Consider the following 16,104-nt stretch of genomic DNA (forward strand, 5'->3'; position numbering starts at 1 on the left):
GTGGATCTTCCTCGTGTTTGGCATAGAATGAAGGAGGTGAAGTCTTTTCTTTGGCCGATGGACCAAGATATGGAAGCAGACATAACTTTCCTTTGAATTTTGGAGGAAGGGAGATTGTAAGGAGGGAAAAAAGGAGAAGAAAAACATGGAGGCTGAGGGAAAGCGTGACTTCTCCTGAAGATGGAGAGATCCTTCAACTGGAGATCGTTAGTTTTATTCTCCTGGAGAATAAAATAATTCCAGGGCCGGTTTTTGGTGACTGATGAAGGGGTTTTCATGGGCTTTTCTTTTCTTCCAGACCATCCAAAAAAGAAATCTACAATGCAGCAGTCCAAGCAGCCTCAGGGATTCCCCCCAATGGGCCAGACCACCAACCAAGGCAAAGGATCAAGTTTCAGCCAGAGCCAAGGACCAGCAATGCAACAGAGCCAGGGATCGGCCGGGGGCCATTGCGGAGGCTCAGGGGCCAGCCAGTGCCAGGATTCAGCGCCATCCCAATGCCAGAGCTCAGGGGTGACCCAGGTTCAGTCATCCGGTGTGAGTCAGATGCCAGGATCAGGGGTGACCCAGATTCAATCCTCAGGGTTCGGCCAGTGCCAGGACTCTGTTATGGGCCAGTGCCAGGAATCTGGCGTCAGCCAGGGCAAAGGATCGATGGGAGGCCAGAGCAAGGGATCCTCCGAGCACCAGTGTGACTGCTCGCCTGTAAGCCAGGGCAAGGGATCAAGTGGGGGCAAGGGATCCTCCGGGGATCAGTGCGGCTGCTCGCCTGTGAGCCAGGGCAAGGGATCAAGTGGGGGCAAGGGATCCTCCGGGGATCAGTGTGGCTGCTCGCCTGTGAGCCAGTGCAAGGGATCGAGTGGAGGCCCGGCCAAGGGGTCTCCCGTGGACCAGTGCGGGAGCTCCGATTTCGGCCAGGCCAAGGGATCAAGTAAAGGTCAGGTCAAGGGATCGAGTGGGGACCAGTGCGGGGGCTCCAGGGGCAAGTACTAAGAATCCACTGAGGGCACAGAGCACGACGGGCCCTGCCAACCTGACCACCAAGGATCCAGCTTGTGCTACGGGTGCTTACACCTCTCATCGCTCCAGAGGAATCAAGCTACCAAAAAGGGACTTTGTAAGTCTCCACTCTTCTCTCTGCCGTCCTTGACCCTCGCCTGCCTCTCTACTCTTCCGGTTCATCTGATTCTACGCCAAGATTTCCAGCCGGCCTTGCGTCACGTTCTCCAGATTCCGGATTTGTCCTCTGCCTACTTCTGTCGCTCGGTGTAGCCTGCTTGCTTCTCTCCACGGTCCCCAAAAAGGCCAATTGTCAATAAATCTTTCTCCAAGCATCCTGGAGTCCCTCGTGTTGACTGGGTTGGTTGGCGGGAGGGAGGGAGGGTTGAGGAGCGCAGACAAGCATACAACAGGTCAGCTGCCCTCTTACGCTTGCTCGTGCTTCACTACCACGGGGTCATTTCATTTCATTTATTCGATTGTCATTGGGGTGACAATCTACCGTGAAAACTGGGAAGGGTGGATGCTTGGGGGAAAGCGAAAGTAACGGCTGTATTTTCCCGAGAAGCCGCCTCAAGGTTTCCAAGCTGAAAAAAGAAAGCAGCTGCAGACCAATCTACGGTTCAAGTGACCATTCTGAAAACGTCTTGTCTGAACCCAGTCGGTCATGGGGGGGGGGGCAGGATGGGGGAGTCAGAGTCGGGAGGCAGTTAAGGGAGGGAAAAGTTTAACTTAGGGATTTTGGGCGTGCAATTCTCAGTTCTGGCTTTGCAATGCCGCCGTACATCTGACTTGTAATGAAACTATGGCTTGCTCAGCACATGGGACGGAGGTTTGAGCGGTGGCAGGTCTGACAGAGCATAATTCTGGTTTTCCCGCTTTGGTAGAGCTTGTTGTGGCCTGTCTGGTGGAGTGACAGAAGGGAAGAAGCTTGGGTGGGTACGGAAATGAAAACGCTGCTCCCGCAAAAAAAGGAAAGGAACATACATTATGAATAGTTTAAATTTATAACCTATTGGGATGTCATTCTCTGAGAACGTTCTTCCTCCCAGATGGGTTGAACCTCTGGCTGTAAGGTACACTGCCCCGGTATGTAGAGGCTCCATTTATTTATTTATTTTGCCCAGGAAGTCCTCAACTTACAACCCTTGCGGTCCTAGGTCCAAAGCTACAAGGGCACTGAAAAAAAAATGACCTGTGACCACTTTTCACACTTATAGGACCATTGCACCATCCCAGTGGTGATGTGATTTATATTTGTATGCTTGACAACTGATCCACATTTATGACGGTTGTTGTGTCCCCCGGGGATCAAGTGATCTGCTTTTGCGACCTTCTGACAATGGGGAACCAAGGTTCACTTAAGAACCATGTGACTCATTTAACAAACGCTGCGGTTCCGTGAACGAAGGCGACAAGGAACGTCGTAAAATGGGGCAAAATTCCGCTGACAAATTTCTCACGTAGCAACATCAGTTTTTGGGTCCATTGTGGTCGTACGGCGAGGACTACCTGGAATTAAAATACCTCGGGTTCATTTTTCGACGGTCGCCGAAGTTGTTTCCCCAATCCAAACAACTTTTAAGGCTGCTCACAGCAAAATAATTTGGGGGTGGACTAGAAGACCTTCAAGGTCCCTCCCAACCTTAAGATATTCTAGGATTCCTTGAAAAATAAGGGCTTTCAATGAAAGGAAATGGCACGGGATTGCTGTTAGTGACTTCCCCAGCTGGTTTCCGACACGTGAAGTCGAGGGAGGAGCTGGATTCATTTAATGACCATGTGATTCACTTAATGACACGGTGATTCGCTTAGCATCCATGGCAAAAAGGGTGCAAATTGGGCGTGACTCCCTTAATAACTTCCTTCGTGGAGGACTTATTTTGATGTATTTCAGGAAGACTCCGTGGAATTAAGAAGTGCTATGGAAAAAGCGAATAATAAATTGTGCCCTTCGAGAGGGAAATGCGAGGTTTTTTTCCCCCCCTCTGACATTCCAGACAGTAGCAAACCTCTGACCCTCTTCTTAAACAAGCTAAAACATGTTTGGACAAATCCTACAATGAAGGTGGATACTGACAACCTGATTTGTTATTCTTCAGACTTTGGTTAAAAATCTGTCAACGTGATTTTTGGCAAACGCCCCGTTTCCTTCAGGTGAATTGCTGCTCCCTCTGGGAAGAACACGTGAATTTTTAAAAGAATAATAATAATAATGGGTATCAGAGTCTTTAAAACCCAGCGGAATTAAGGTGGACAATTTTAATTTTTATTTTTTTCCCAAGCCTTTCTTCCCAGGATGAAGTCCTGGCCTGTTTATTGGTTCAGAAGCTAAGCAGGGTCGGCCCCGGGTCGGGTTTGAATGGGCAACTTTCTGGAATCCCACCACTGTACAGGGCTAACGTTTTTCATAAACCTTCACAAAGTCGCCAATTCACTGGAATTTGCAGGCAATTCACATGTACAGGTGTTTGTACGACTTACAAACGTCCATTTAGCGACTGAAAAAAAAGGGACTTGTACTTATGACCATTTCAGGATCCCCTGGTCATGTGACACAAGCGCAAAAAAAAACCAACCCACCATTAACCTAGAAGCAGGGGAGGGTCAGGCTTCACATTTTAATTAGACGACCCAAAATGTATTCATTATTCATATTTTTGCACGGCGCCCCATTTTGTAAGGTAGGAATATATCACAAAAGAACACAACTCTTCACGTAATGCCACAAGATGAAGTCTTTATTTATTATAAACGCAAGCTCTGGGAACTTTGGGTGAGTTTTTTCTTACATAGCTTTTGGTTCCTTCGCGAATCCCGGCAGCTTACACCATTTAAGGAAAGGAGGCAGCCATTGAAATGAGAGAAGCTTGAACATCTGGAAACGTCAAAGACTTTATGGGATGCTCAAACATCTGGGAAGGTTGAAGAAAGGAGAGATGCCCAAGCATCTTAGAAACGTCAAAGAAATGAGATCTATTTGAACATCTGGAAACTTCAAAGAATCGAGTGACGCTCGGACATCTGGAAATGTTGAAGAACCGAGAGATGCCGGAGCTTCTAGAAACGTTGAAGAATTGAGAGTTTTGAACGCCTGGAAACTTCGCAGAACTGAGAAGATGCCTGAACATCTGGAGACTTTGCAGAACTGAGTGGCGCTCGAACATCTGGAATCTTCAAAGGGTTCAAGGGATGGTTGGACATCTGGAAGCTTCGGAGAATTGAGCCGTGCTGGAACATCTGGAAACTTCGAAGCAACAGGTGCCCAAAATCGAGTGCATGAAGAAGTCAGCAAAAGGCGAGGGAGGAGGTCAAGACTGAATTATTATGGGATGCTTTTTTCCGTCATGGTGGAGTTGGGATTTTTTTTTCCCCCAACAGCCTTATTTACAGCTCGGGTCAGGGCACTTGCAATCGCATGGGCAAACGCCCTGCGGTTTGATGCAGATGTTGCCAACAGCTGGTCCTGCACACTTCGGCACACACGGAGGAGAGCAGATGGGGACGCAGCCCTCGCCAACAACTTTCACGCTTGGGGTGGCACAAACGGGCGCATCGCAGGGACAGGCCGGCACGGATACCTTGCATTGGGGAGCGCATCCCTTTCCGCAGACGGGAGGTGGGCAGCAAGGCTGTTTGCACTGTTGGTATGGAAAAGACATTGTCCTTTTCTTAAAAGAAAGACAAAATCTGTGGGAAAGAAATAGAAAAGAACGTCAATCCTGGTTAGGACATCCTCAAAGGATCTCTGACACTTGTGAAGGTAGCGTGAAAGGACATCAAGTTGATGAGAAATATTATCTAAAGATCTGAACAAGCCAGAGTTTTTCATCTCCAGAACGTCAGCTCTGCTACGGTAAAAACAAATCTGCTTGTCATACTCCAGGATTCATTTCAACTCTTCTCAAAACGGAGACCTTCGGTTTATGGACCTGTTCTCCTGCGAATATTGATCTGGAACCTTGTGTCTGATTCGTCTATCTTGTTCTTTTCCCTGGCATCTTCTGACTGGTGGGATGCCAAGCCCACTTCAGAACCGGCAAGGTGCCCTCAAGAAACATCATTCAACAAGGATGCATTTACCCCATAAAACCAACAGGAGAATTTCCTCGGTAGCAAACTATTACAGGTCGCCGTTAGCAACCTTCTCAAATGCAACTGCCCATCCTAAAAATAGATTAAAAGAAGATGCAGGACCATCCCAATAGGTTCCTAGAACCCATAACTTCATTCAGCGATGACCAAAATCAACAGATGTTGGACTTACCTGAATCAGTGCCAATCCCCAAGTTGAGGAGAAACACCAGCCTCAACCAAGGACCGCTTTTTATACCAGTCGGTAGAAAATGAGTTCCAGAAAGGAAGCACCTTAAGTGTTAAGAACTTACGGTGGTGGCTTTTTTTTTTCTTTTGTTCCTAGATGACTTCAGGACGTTACTCCTACATAATGTTTAAATTGCTAGTTGGGAATAATTATTCCAATACTTAATTTTTTTTAATTGAACGGAGATCTCCCTGACTTGAGGGTTTCTGTTCACCTGAGTTCCCTTTGAAGTGGGTCCTTGGAACGTTACGAGACTTGATTTTCGTTCCTCCTTATCGGTCGCTCAAAACGGTGATTCCCAAAGGAACATGATCCATCTCAATTTGCAAAGGCAGCTGGTCCGCCGATTGCCCAAGGAAAAGGGGAGAAAAAGGCATTTGAAGACAACTGAAAGACACATCCGGACAATTCAAGATGAGACTTATTTGAAGGGCTGCCGCAAGGAAGAGGGAGTCAGCTTATTCGCCAAAGCACCTGAAGGCAAGACAAGAAGCAATGGGTGGAAGCAACCTAGAACTAAGGAGAAATTTCCTGACAATGAGAACAATTAATCAGTGGAACAACTTGCCTCAAGAATTTGTAGATTCTCCATCACTAGAGACTTTGGAGAAGAAACTGGACAGCCAATTGTCTGAAAGGCTACAGGGTCTCCTGCTTGAGCAGGGGGTTGGACTAGAAGACCTCCAACGTCCCTTCCACCTCTTATTATTGTGTCAAAGAAATGCCTTGGAGAAGAGACAAATTAAGAGCACAAAAGAGAAGAAAACATCAGGGTACAATCAAAAATCAGGATGATTCTAATACCAATGGATGGATCAATTCCTTTTCCAAAAATATCCGCAGATTGGTGTCTAATAAAGGAGAATATTTATAGCTCAGGGTTGACGCAAGAGGTCCTTGGTGCTCTCTCAGCTTGGCTGTTTTCTTGCAGACGTTTCATGACCCAACTAGGTAACATCATCAGGGCTAGTTCTTACTATTCCCCAGTTTAGGTAACAAAACACCTGCAAGAAAACAACCAAACTCAAGTGAAGCTCCAAGATTCCTTCCGATTGGTGTCTATTCCTCCAAGCGGGAAAAAAACGTTCAGGTTTTCCCAGGTTTGTTATATATCCATCCCAAAGAAATTGAGAGCATAACACTCAAACACTTCTGAATGTTTCGAAAGAATGCATCAAGCTTTAAATGTGTCCGTCGCATTTAGATCACATCCAATACATCTACTCCCGAGGATTGCTACTTTGGAAATACAATATGCCAATCGAAATCAGGGGGAATGAGGAGGTGCAATTTTAAACAAGACATATTAGAGGGGGGGCAACCTTTGAGAAGGAACGCATCCGAGCAAGACAGTAGGGTTAGAATAGAACTGAATTGAAATCAAATTAAAATTTGGCCCTCTTAATCCTAAAGCTCTGGGTGTATTAAATTGTTTTTTCTTTGGGTCCTGTTGCAATGAGATTCAAATCACAAATTTAGGAAGATCACAGCTCCTCCGCTAAGCACTGAATTAAACTAAACTAAAGTAAATTAAACTAAACCGGATTAAACTAAACTACATTGAGCTAAACTAGATTGAACTAAAGTAAATTAAACTAAAGTGGATTAAACTAAAGTAAATTAAACTAAACCGGATTAAACTAAACTAAACTAAATGAAATAAACCGGATTAAACTAAACTACACTGAGCTAAACTAGTTTAAACTAAACTAAATTAAACTAAACCGGATTAAACTAAACTACATTGGGCTAAACTAGATTAAACTAAACTTAATTAAACTAAACCGGATTAAATTAAACTACATTGAGCTAAACTAGTTTAAATTAAACTAAATTAAACTAAACCAGATTAAACTAAACTACATTGAGCTAAACTAGATTAAACTAAACCAGATTAGACTAAACTACATTGAGCTAAACTAGATTAAACTAAACCAGATTAAACTAAACTACATTGAGCTAAACTAGATTAAACTAAACTGAATTAAACTAAACCGGATTAAACTAAACTACATTGAGCTAAACTAGATTAAACTAAACTAAATTGAACTAAACTACATTGAGCTAAACTAGTTTAAACTAAACTAAATTAAACTAAACCGGATTCAAGTAAGCTAAACATTAAGTGAAACTAAACTAAATTAAACCAAACAATAGACAAGATGAAATGAAACACTAAATCTAACCAAATTAAATTAAATGCTAAATTAAGCGAAGCATTTGGTGAAGTTGGGAGATCCCCCTTTCCTGTTTTTTTGACGTCTGAGGGAAAAAACCGTGAAATGTCAGCACGATTGCTATATGCAGGAGAATTAATGAAGTACCCACAACAGAGGACTTAAATTAAAAATTGTAATTGCTGCAAAGAAGTTCTTTGTCACGTCTTTAATTAATCTTTTTTTATTTGTTAGTTGTTTTCCTTAGTTTTATCTCTCTCTTTTTTTCCTTCCTCTAACATTTCTCTCCATAGTTTTGCTCTGGCGAAAACATGTTTCCATCAGCGTTATTTTTAAAATAAAAGAGAGAGAGAGAGAGAGGCAAAACAATTGCGTCGCTGCCTTCTTAAGCGTCACAAATTGCCCAATTATGCGGGACATTCTCACGTTCCTCCTGACCCCCAAAATGTGTCTTCTGCCTGACCCAAAGTGGTCGAGGGCTGGGCGAGGCTCAGTTGGTGACAGGAACAGGATCAAGCAGAAGTCAAAAACCGCAAAACTGTTCATTAAGGAAAGAACATTTGATGGCTTAGCAGAACGAAGAACAGGGCGCGGAAGAATGAGATGATAAAGAGATTCTTAAGAAGCTCGTTTGAGGCTTACGGGAAATCAAGATTTGAGGACACCGTGTTATCTCTAACCCTTTTGTTCTGGAATTATTCTGCGGGAAACACATTGTTTGAAAAAGGGATGCGTCATCTTTATTTGCGTCTGGATCTTTTGGTTGATCCTTATTTTTTTTTCCTTCTTAAATTCACGCACCCCACTTTGGCATGTCTTGTGGCTGAGTGTTGTGGCCCCCCAGCGGCCAGTGGAGCTGGCGGCATAGTCGGAGAGTGAGGAGGTTGGGGAGGAACATGGGCCAGTCCTGGAGGCTGGGGAAGGCTCGGACGAGGGCTTGGATGGAGGCAGAGACAGGGCCGAGGCCATCTGGCAGTGATCAGGTGCCTACAGAGTTAGAGGCAGAGGAACAGGGGGAGCCTGTTCCCAGTGTGCGCATGCGCAGAGCTGCCAGAAGAAAATAACAGTTCAGAAATCAGGGTCGGCTTGGGAGTAAAGCCACAGGTGGACGGTGAACGGCCCCTCCGATAGGAAATAAAAGAGGAGCGAAAGGGGAGTGGGCTTTTGCAGGAAACAATTCGTTCGTTCGTTCGTTCGTTCATTTCAGGAGTGTGAAGATCTGTCCGTGAATCTCCGAGACTTTGTGCCAAGTCTTTCCTTGCACAGCTCCTCATTTGGAAAATATTTCCATGGCAGCTTTCCAAGCTAGATAAGGTCTGTGGTCATAACTTCACCTTTGAAAGACTGTTTGCCAGGCCTTGGCTGAATGCGAAGGAGAGGAATTCACATTCGTTTCATAAAAGGGGTTTTCTCGGGACCAGGAATCTGCCTTGTGCTTTTTGGGGAAGCCTACATCAGAACACTGAGAAACATTGTCGGTAGAGAGTAGGTGGGCTTCCAAAACTCGTGAAGTAGAACAGAACAGAATAGCAGAGTTGGAAGGGATCTTGGAGGTCTTCTAGTCCAATTCAGAAGGAAACCCTATCCCATTTTGGACAAATGGTTGTATGAAAATGTTGGGGTTCTCCTGAACAAGGCATCAAGGGACGCTCATTCTCAGCAGAATCCATTTCACACCTGGGTTGTGTTTGAAGGGTGTAATCGTCTTTAATCCGCCCTGTGAAAAGATACCTTTTGGCAACCTCAAAGTTTGGATTGTAGACGAAGTGTGGGCGGTTGGCACAGGTGTGTTCAGTTGACTTGAAATGTAGAGAATTAGCTTCTTGGTGCCTTCCATTCATCTTGAGATGGTTTGGACAGGGCCCCACAGGAAGGAATTCACTTTCACCCCTTTTTGATAAGGCCAATTGGAGCAATTACATCTCATCTCGGATTCTGTATCCCATAATGACCTCCAGGTTCTCCTTCTTGGCTTCTGGGGTCAAAATGGATGTGCTGATCTCACCTTTCCAAGAGCATGGTCCCGACAAAAAACCCCTTTTGATTAATTGACTGTGACTTCTGCTCATTCCCATCCAGCAAAGTCTTTCGAGGGAGGATTTACGGTCACAGACCTTATCTGGCTTGGAGAGCTGCCAGGCCGATATCTGCAGAACTTGGCCAGGAGTCTCAGAGAGTCACAAACCAATTAAGCAAACTAATGGTCTCCTGCAAACTCCACTCCCCTTCCGCTCCTCTTTTATTTCCTCTGGAGATAATTCATCATCCACCTGTGGCTTTACTCCCAAGTCGGCCCCTGTTCTTTAGCTGGCAACTCTGCGCATGCACTCACTGGGAACAGGCTCCAGCTGTTCTTCTGCCTCGGTGATGTCTGACTCCGAAGACAGCTGATAACTGTCATACGGCCTGGGCCCCCTCTCTGCCTCTGACGCAGAGCCCTCATCTGAGCCTTCCCCAGACTCCAGGAGTGGCCCATCTTCCTCCCCAACCTCCCCACTGTCCGATTCAACAACACAGGACAGACACCGCCGAGGTGGTCCATAGCACGATTGGTGGTCACTGCTTCCAGGAAAATCCCAAAACAAAGTAACCATCCACAAGAATTTTGGCTTATGGGACCCTCAAACCCACCTTCCTATTTTCCACAGCTTCGTGAAAGCCTACTTAACTGAGAGAAACCTTTGTTATATATCAAAAATTCTGCCCTCGATCTGATCACTTGGGTGATTTTTTTTTTTTATCATGCCCTCTTCCCCTTTCAGGGATCATCTCATGACACCTTCTGCTGTGTTCTGAAAAAGTAGCACTATGAAGGGAATAACAGAACCACAGAGTTGGAAGGGACCTTGGAGGTCTTCTAGTCCAACCCCCTGCTCACCACTCCAGACAAAAACATTGTTCAATCTCTCCTTCAAAACCTCCAATCCCTCTTTCCTTACCATTAGTCAAACAGGGCTGGATGGCAGTTCACCCAGAAACAATTCAAGCTTATTAGATATTATCTTCTCATAAATGTTCCTTTGTCCTTTAATTACAAATACACCACAATAGTTCCTCCTGGTTTTTGTCAAACAACACCACAGTTTTTGTGGGCCTCTTCATCAAATCAAATGAAAATGTTATTACAGTTCCTAGGCCGGAAAATGCTGCCATTAAAAAACTTTAATTATTTAATCCGAAAAAAAAGTAGATATGCAGTAGATACGGTGTGCAATAAAATTACATAAAATAAACACCTCTTTATCATGCTAACACCATTCAGGGGAATCCTCGGAGGGAAAGGATAACTATCGAAAACACAGAACTGGAAAAATCTGTGTGATGGATTATTTTGCCCAGGTGATGTAAAAAACTATAGAAAGTGGAGAAAAAAATTACACTGAACTAGAATGACTTTGAAGAAAGTTTTAATACGAGAAACAAATATTTATTATTTTGCCTCCAGGATTCTAGTATATTCAGAAAGGATCTGTTGTCTTAGTTGCCTTTCCTTGCGCCCATTATTTCTAATCAGATCGAATCTACAGTTGTGATCTTCCGTGTTGTGAGCTAAGGCAGGAAGTGCCCTGTAATTATATGTCTCAGGACACCTGTTGGTGAAGCCACAAATGTATTCAATATAATAAATATTAAATGGAGAAATGCAAGATTCCAGTCCTCTTTGTCAGAGTTTTCATGAGAATTTAGTTGGGTCATCAATGACACTTAATTAATATGTCACCTTACAACTACAGCACCCATCCCTTGTGCTACTTAACCACTTAAACAATCAAGAGGCAAAAAATGTCTATGCATTTCCATCTTAATGGATCTTGCTCATAGCAATCAGCTTCAAGGCGTTGGACTTAACGTGATCTTGCGTTCCTTTCCTCCTAAATAAATAAACTAAATATTTTTGGATCCTTTTGAGTCTAATTGATGAAATGGGCATTTCTTCCCAATTTAATAAGATTTTTTTTCCTCCTAAGATAATGGTCCAGTTTGAAGAACGTGTAGGATATACTTAGAGCAAAATCGTAGAATTTCGGGAAATTTTGAGTCTTTCCAAAACGAACAGAGCCCAAACTTTGAGAAGAGTTGGCAACCACTGTATCTCAGGTCTTCTTCTTGGAATTTAAAAATTGAGGAAGGGGCGTCACTACCTCACCGTGTGGGCAGAAGTCGGCATTCCTCTGTGGCATCTTTTGGACCACATTTCGCCTCCTGATACTGAATAAACATAGTAACAAATTAATAGATCAGGAGATAAATGTTGTTTTTCTCTCATTTTTTTCTGCCTCCTCCAGAGTCAGTGGAACGAGTTCCTTTTAATTTGACTGTTGCCAGCAGCACTTAAACAAAATTTTTTAAATGATAACTTGAGGAAAACAGTTCCGGGAAGATCTGTGGGATTGGATTTTTTTTCCGCATTGTGTGGTATCACCACGCGGCTGGAAGAAGAGTATATAAGCCTTGTAGTTGAGTTTCAAAGCACCAGTCTTGTCTCTCTTTCATTCCGAGAAGATTAGAAGGTAAGTCCACTTTTTTTTATCTGGGCATCAGTCTAGTTCTCCATCTCCATGTTTTGTGGACCTGGAGATGTTCTAAAAACAGGGATTTTGCAGCTGAGTTCAATGAACAGCGATGGTTGCGTGAGAAGTTGAAGATCTTCTGAAGAGATCTTCAGAAAGGATGGTGATCTCGAGGGATCATAAACACAGAGAAATTAACTCCGTTGCTAAAGCTTTGTCTCTTAACCAGGGCTTTGAACAGCCCTGTTCTAAGAGATGTAGATCATTCATTAATGGGTTGGCAATCATGGATCATTAAGTGGAAAGAAGTTTTGGGTGTTGGCTTGATGGTCAACCAAACATCTTCCCATATTTTGGTGTTGCATCTTCCCAAGAATCAACTGAAGGTACATCTTGTTCTTAAGATCTAAATTTGTAATAGTTTAGATTTTCAAGTTTTGTGAAGGAAGTGTGAAAAGAGCTTTTTAGAAGTTTTTGAGAGGCCAGATTTCAGCCTCCTCTTTCTCCTTCTAGAAGCAACATCATATTCTGATACTTCCTGTCTATTTCCATCTTCATGGCCCAGTAGACATGCAGGCATGGGAATAACCAACATCCTGTAGGAAATCTGTAGGTTCAGCTTGCTTCATTAGTCCACCTTTGTGGAAAAGTACCAATTGTTTGTTTTGTCTAATGGTGTTAGAAGCTTCTTCCATCTCGGTGGATAAGGTTGTGGGCTCCGATTTTGACTACCAAAATGGACATTGTGGATTCTCACAAAATCCAAATTAGGTCAAATTGGAACCTGAAAAAAATAAGAGTTGGACAAAAAGAGTGTAGAGAGATTGAGGTCTCCAACCTTCTCCTACATCTAGACCAAATGTTAGGAAAAGCACTTGGGTATGCTGGCATTTGGCCTGATGGGAAGGCCTTCAAAACTTGAGGGCATCTCAACTTTTCAAGCCAAGTTGGGTTTCCTCCTTCTCTCTGGCCCACACATTGTCCTTGTTACCAGGAACTGGTGAATTAGCCCAAACCTGAGAGCAATTCGTGATTCAGTTGGAACAATTTATTGGGATCGTCTTGAAGGAGCCACTGGATTCAAGGAATCCATTGACTCGAGTCCAATTTGCCATTCAGTTCCATGGCTCTCTTTCCTTCAAGCAGATCCCCCCCAAGAGCTGATCTCGCTCCGATCCCAATTGGAGAGTATGTTGACCAAGAATGAAATTGCTCCCCGTGATTGGGTTGGTTCTGGTTTAAGCAATTCCTTTCCCCGAAAGTTGGTGCTTCGTGATCTCTGCAAAACGGAAGAGTAAGGGTGGATCCTTTGTAACTTCATCTGTCTCGGTTTCTTTTCCCTCTTAGGATCTGCAATATGGAATACGAATACCTCTTCCCTGAGTTCCTTGAAGAGGATGATCCTTCCTTCTTTGATGCTCTTGAAGATCTCTCAAGCCATACCAAAGGGGGGATCTATTACCCCAAGCAATGTCCTCCTTATAAATACAGACCTCGCTACTGCCGCCCCAAATATCCTTATCCCCCTCCCTGTCCACCTATTAGACCCCAGTGCTCACCTCGCTGCTATCCGTTGTATCCTCTTCCACAATGTCCCAGACCATGTTACCCCTCCTACCCATGCCAACGCTACCCACCTCAATGGCTCTACCCCAGACCCTTTCCCCAGAAACCCTATTACCCTTCCTGTCAGCTGCCATGTCCTCCCTACTGGGGGCGCCCCAAATACCCGCAATACCCACAATACCCATGCGACTTGCTTGAGAGCTACTAGAGAAGACGTCGATGGTCAACTCCTTTGCCTCGGATTCATCCAGCCAAGCTCTTTTCTCCATTGAACCTCTTGACTTCAGCTCCTGGGTACCTTCTGGATCTTCCACCCCACGTTCTCCTTTTTGCTTGCATTTTTGTTCCAGTTTTGTTTGTTTTTTTCGATGCCAACCATGAGGTTCCCCATGCCACCTCAGGGCCACCAAGCATCCCCGTGAGATGGAAGCTGCATGAGGGTTCCTGCCGATTGAAGGCCTGGGTATGTTGAGGCATGGTTTGAGGAAGGAGGTGAAGGAGAAAGAGTTGAAGGGAGGAGAGGAAGAGAAGAAAGAAGGAGAGGACTTGATTTGGAAACATCTCATCCAAGAGAAAACTGAAAGGACTCCGAAGACGACGTAGGGCTGAGATACCAAGAACCATAGCAATTGGTTGTTTGACGCCTCCATGCCCAATGAGACTATTTTGGGGGGAAATCCACATTTATTTTAAGACCTTTTTTTTACAACTCATTGTACCCTATTCTGGGAGGGAGTTTGATTTCTCGTCTCTTCTGAATGCTGGGGGGTTGGGCTGAAATGTGTGAATCGTGGCCTCTTTTCCCTGCATGTTACCCCTGTTAATTATCTGAATAACCAGCTAATCTGCTCTTCCAAGGTGTCCTTTGCCATCAATAAATCTGCTATTCTCTGCACAAACCTTCTTGTTGTTTTTGACACATTTGTCCAATGGCTTCCATTATGTTCCTTGACCCTTTTCAAAAGACCCAACAAGGACCTGGATCAGTTCTATTTCATTCCAGGAGTATGAACCGGAGCATAAAACATTGAGTTCCTTCAATCTTCTGTTGCTAGGGTGACATTCTGCCCTCCAAACCATAGGCCAGCTCTCTCCACTTATGAAAAACCCTTCCTACGTTTGTCTGCTTTCCGTGTTATCTTGGAGGACTTCAGAAATGCCAGCTGGAGTTATTTCTCCCTGATGTTTAGATTGAGTTGAGCTTAGAGTCTCTGTGTGCTTCCGTTGGATGCTATCCAGTTTCATTCAAATCAGGCCACATAACTGTACCGTGGTCATTAACCAACAGAAACCCAGTTTAATTAATAAGCATGTAAGGGGAAGTTCCGTATGAGTTTAGTCTTGGTGAAGTTTCTTTGACAGCGCTCCGTTTCCTGGTCTCATCTAGAACCCGGCGTTTTCAATGACAAATTAACCAGGTTTGATTCTCAGATCAAACAAAACCACCTTCTTCAACCCTAGAAGTTTTAGCTAGGAACGTGCGCAAAGAGGAACAGATAAAGGGATTAGAAATGAAAAAGGAACCATTTAAGTTACAGGCCTTCATGGATGATTTAGTCTTTGTTTTAGAGGATCCTTTAAAGTCCCGTATGAAACTTATTGAGGAATTGACAGAGTATGGGAAAGTTATAATTCTCATTTGAACTTTCCTGTGGCTGGTGATTGGAGCTGCTGGCTGGAAGGGGGGAAGCAGAGAGACAAAGAGGAGTAGGTAGAATCCTATGTCCATAAACCAAAGTAGTAATAATACATTCTGGATTAGTGCGCTTGAAATTGTGATTTTATTTTATTTCAAAATGACCGGTTTAGTTCAATGTAATAGCTGTCTTGCACCTGTCTTCCGCATCAAATTTGGATACTCTCCCCTTTGTAAACAAATTACTAGTCTACATAGACAGATTACCTATCTAGAATCAGACAGATTACCTATCTAGAATCTCTCATCTGTGCTCTCCAAGCAGAAATTAAGTGTCCAATTCAGCCATTCCATAGAATAAGTCCATCATGAATTGGGAGTTCTAGATCAACCTTGCAAGATGTAGGTTTTTTAGGCCAGAGAACCCATTTCAGATGGATGGAGACTCTCAAGGAGGCCATCCATTCCTCAAAGGACTTCTTTAAAGGACCATGCCCTCTTTTCCCAGGAGGTAGACAAGCTATGATGCTTTCCACCATCACCCCTTTTGCTTCACGAAGATGTTCTTCACCCAGCTAATGCTGGATTTCACGAGTTATAGCCCTATAACGGACCCACCACACCTTGCAAAGAGCTTTCCAGAAAAATCACAGAAGGGTCAAGGATGGATATTGCAAACATTTATTGCCGTAAAATAAAGTAAGAAGTAGCCACTGATACTTCAGGCTAGACAATTAAGGACTAACAAAACAAATTGACAGAAGAAGAAGAAGAAGAAGAAGAAGAAGAAGAAGAAGAAGAAGAAGAAGAAGAAGAAGAAGAAGAAGAAGAAGAAGAAGAAGAAGAAGAAGAAGAAGAAGAAACAGCTTGAGGAGGGGAAACGTCAGATCT

This window comes from Natrix helvetica (genome assembly GCF_964273705.1).
Source record: "Natrix helvetica genome assembly, chromosome: 16".
NCBI classification, from domain to species: domain Eukaryota; kingdom Metazoa; phylum Chordata; class Lepidosauria; order Squamata; family Natricidae; genus Natrix; species Natrix helvetica.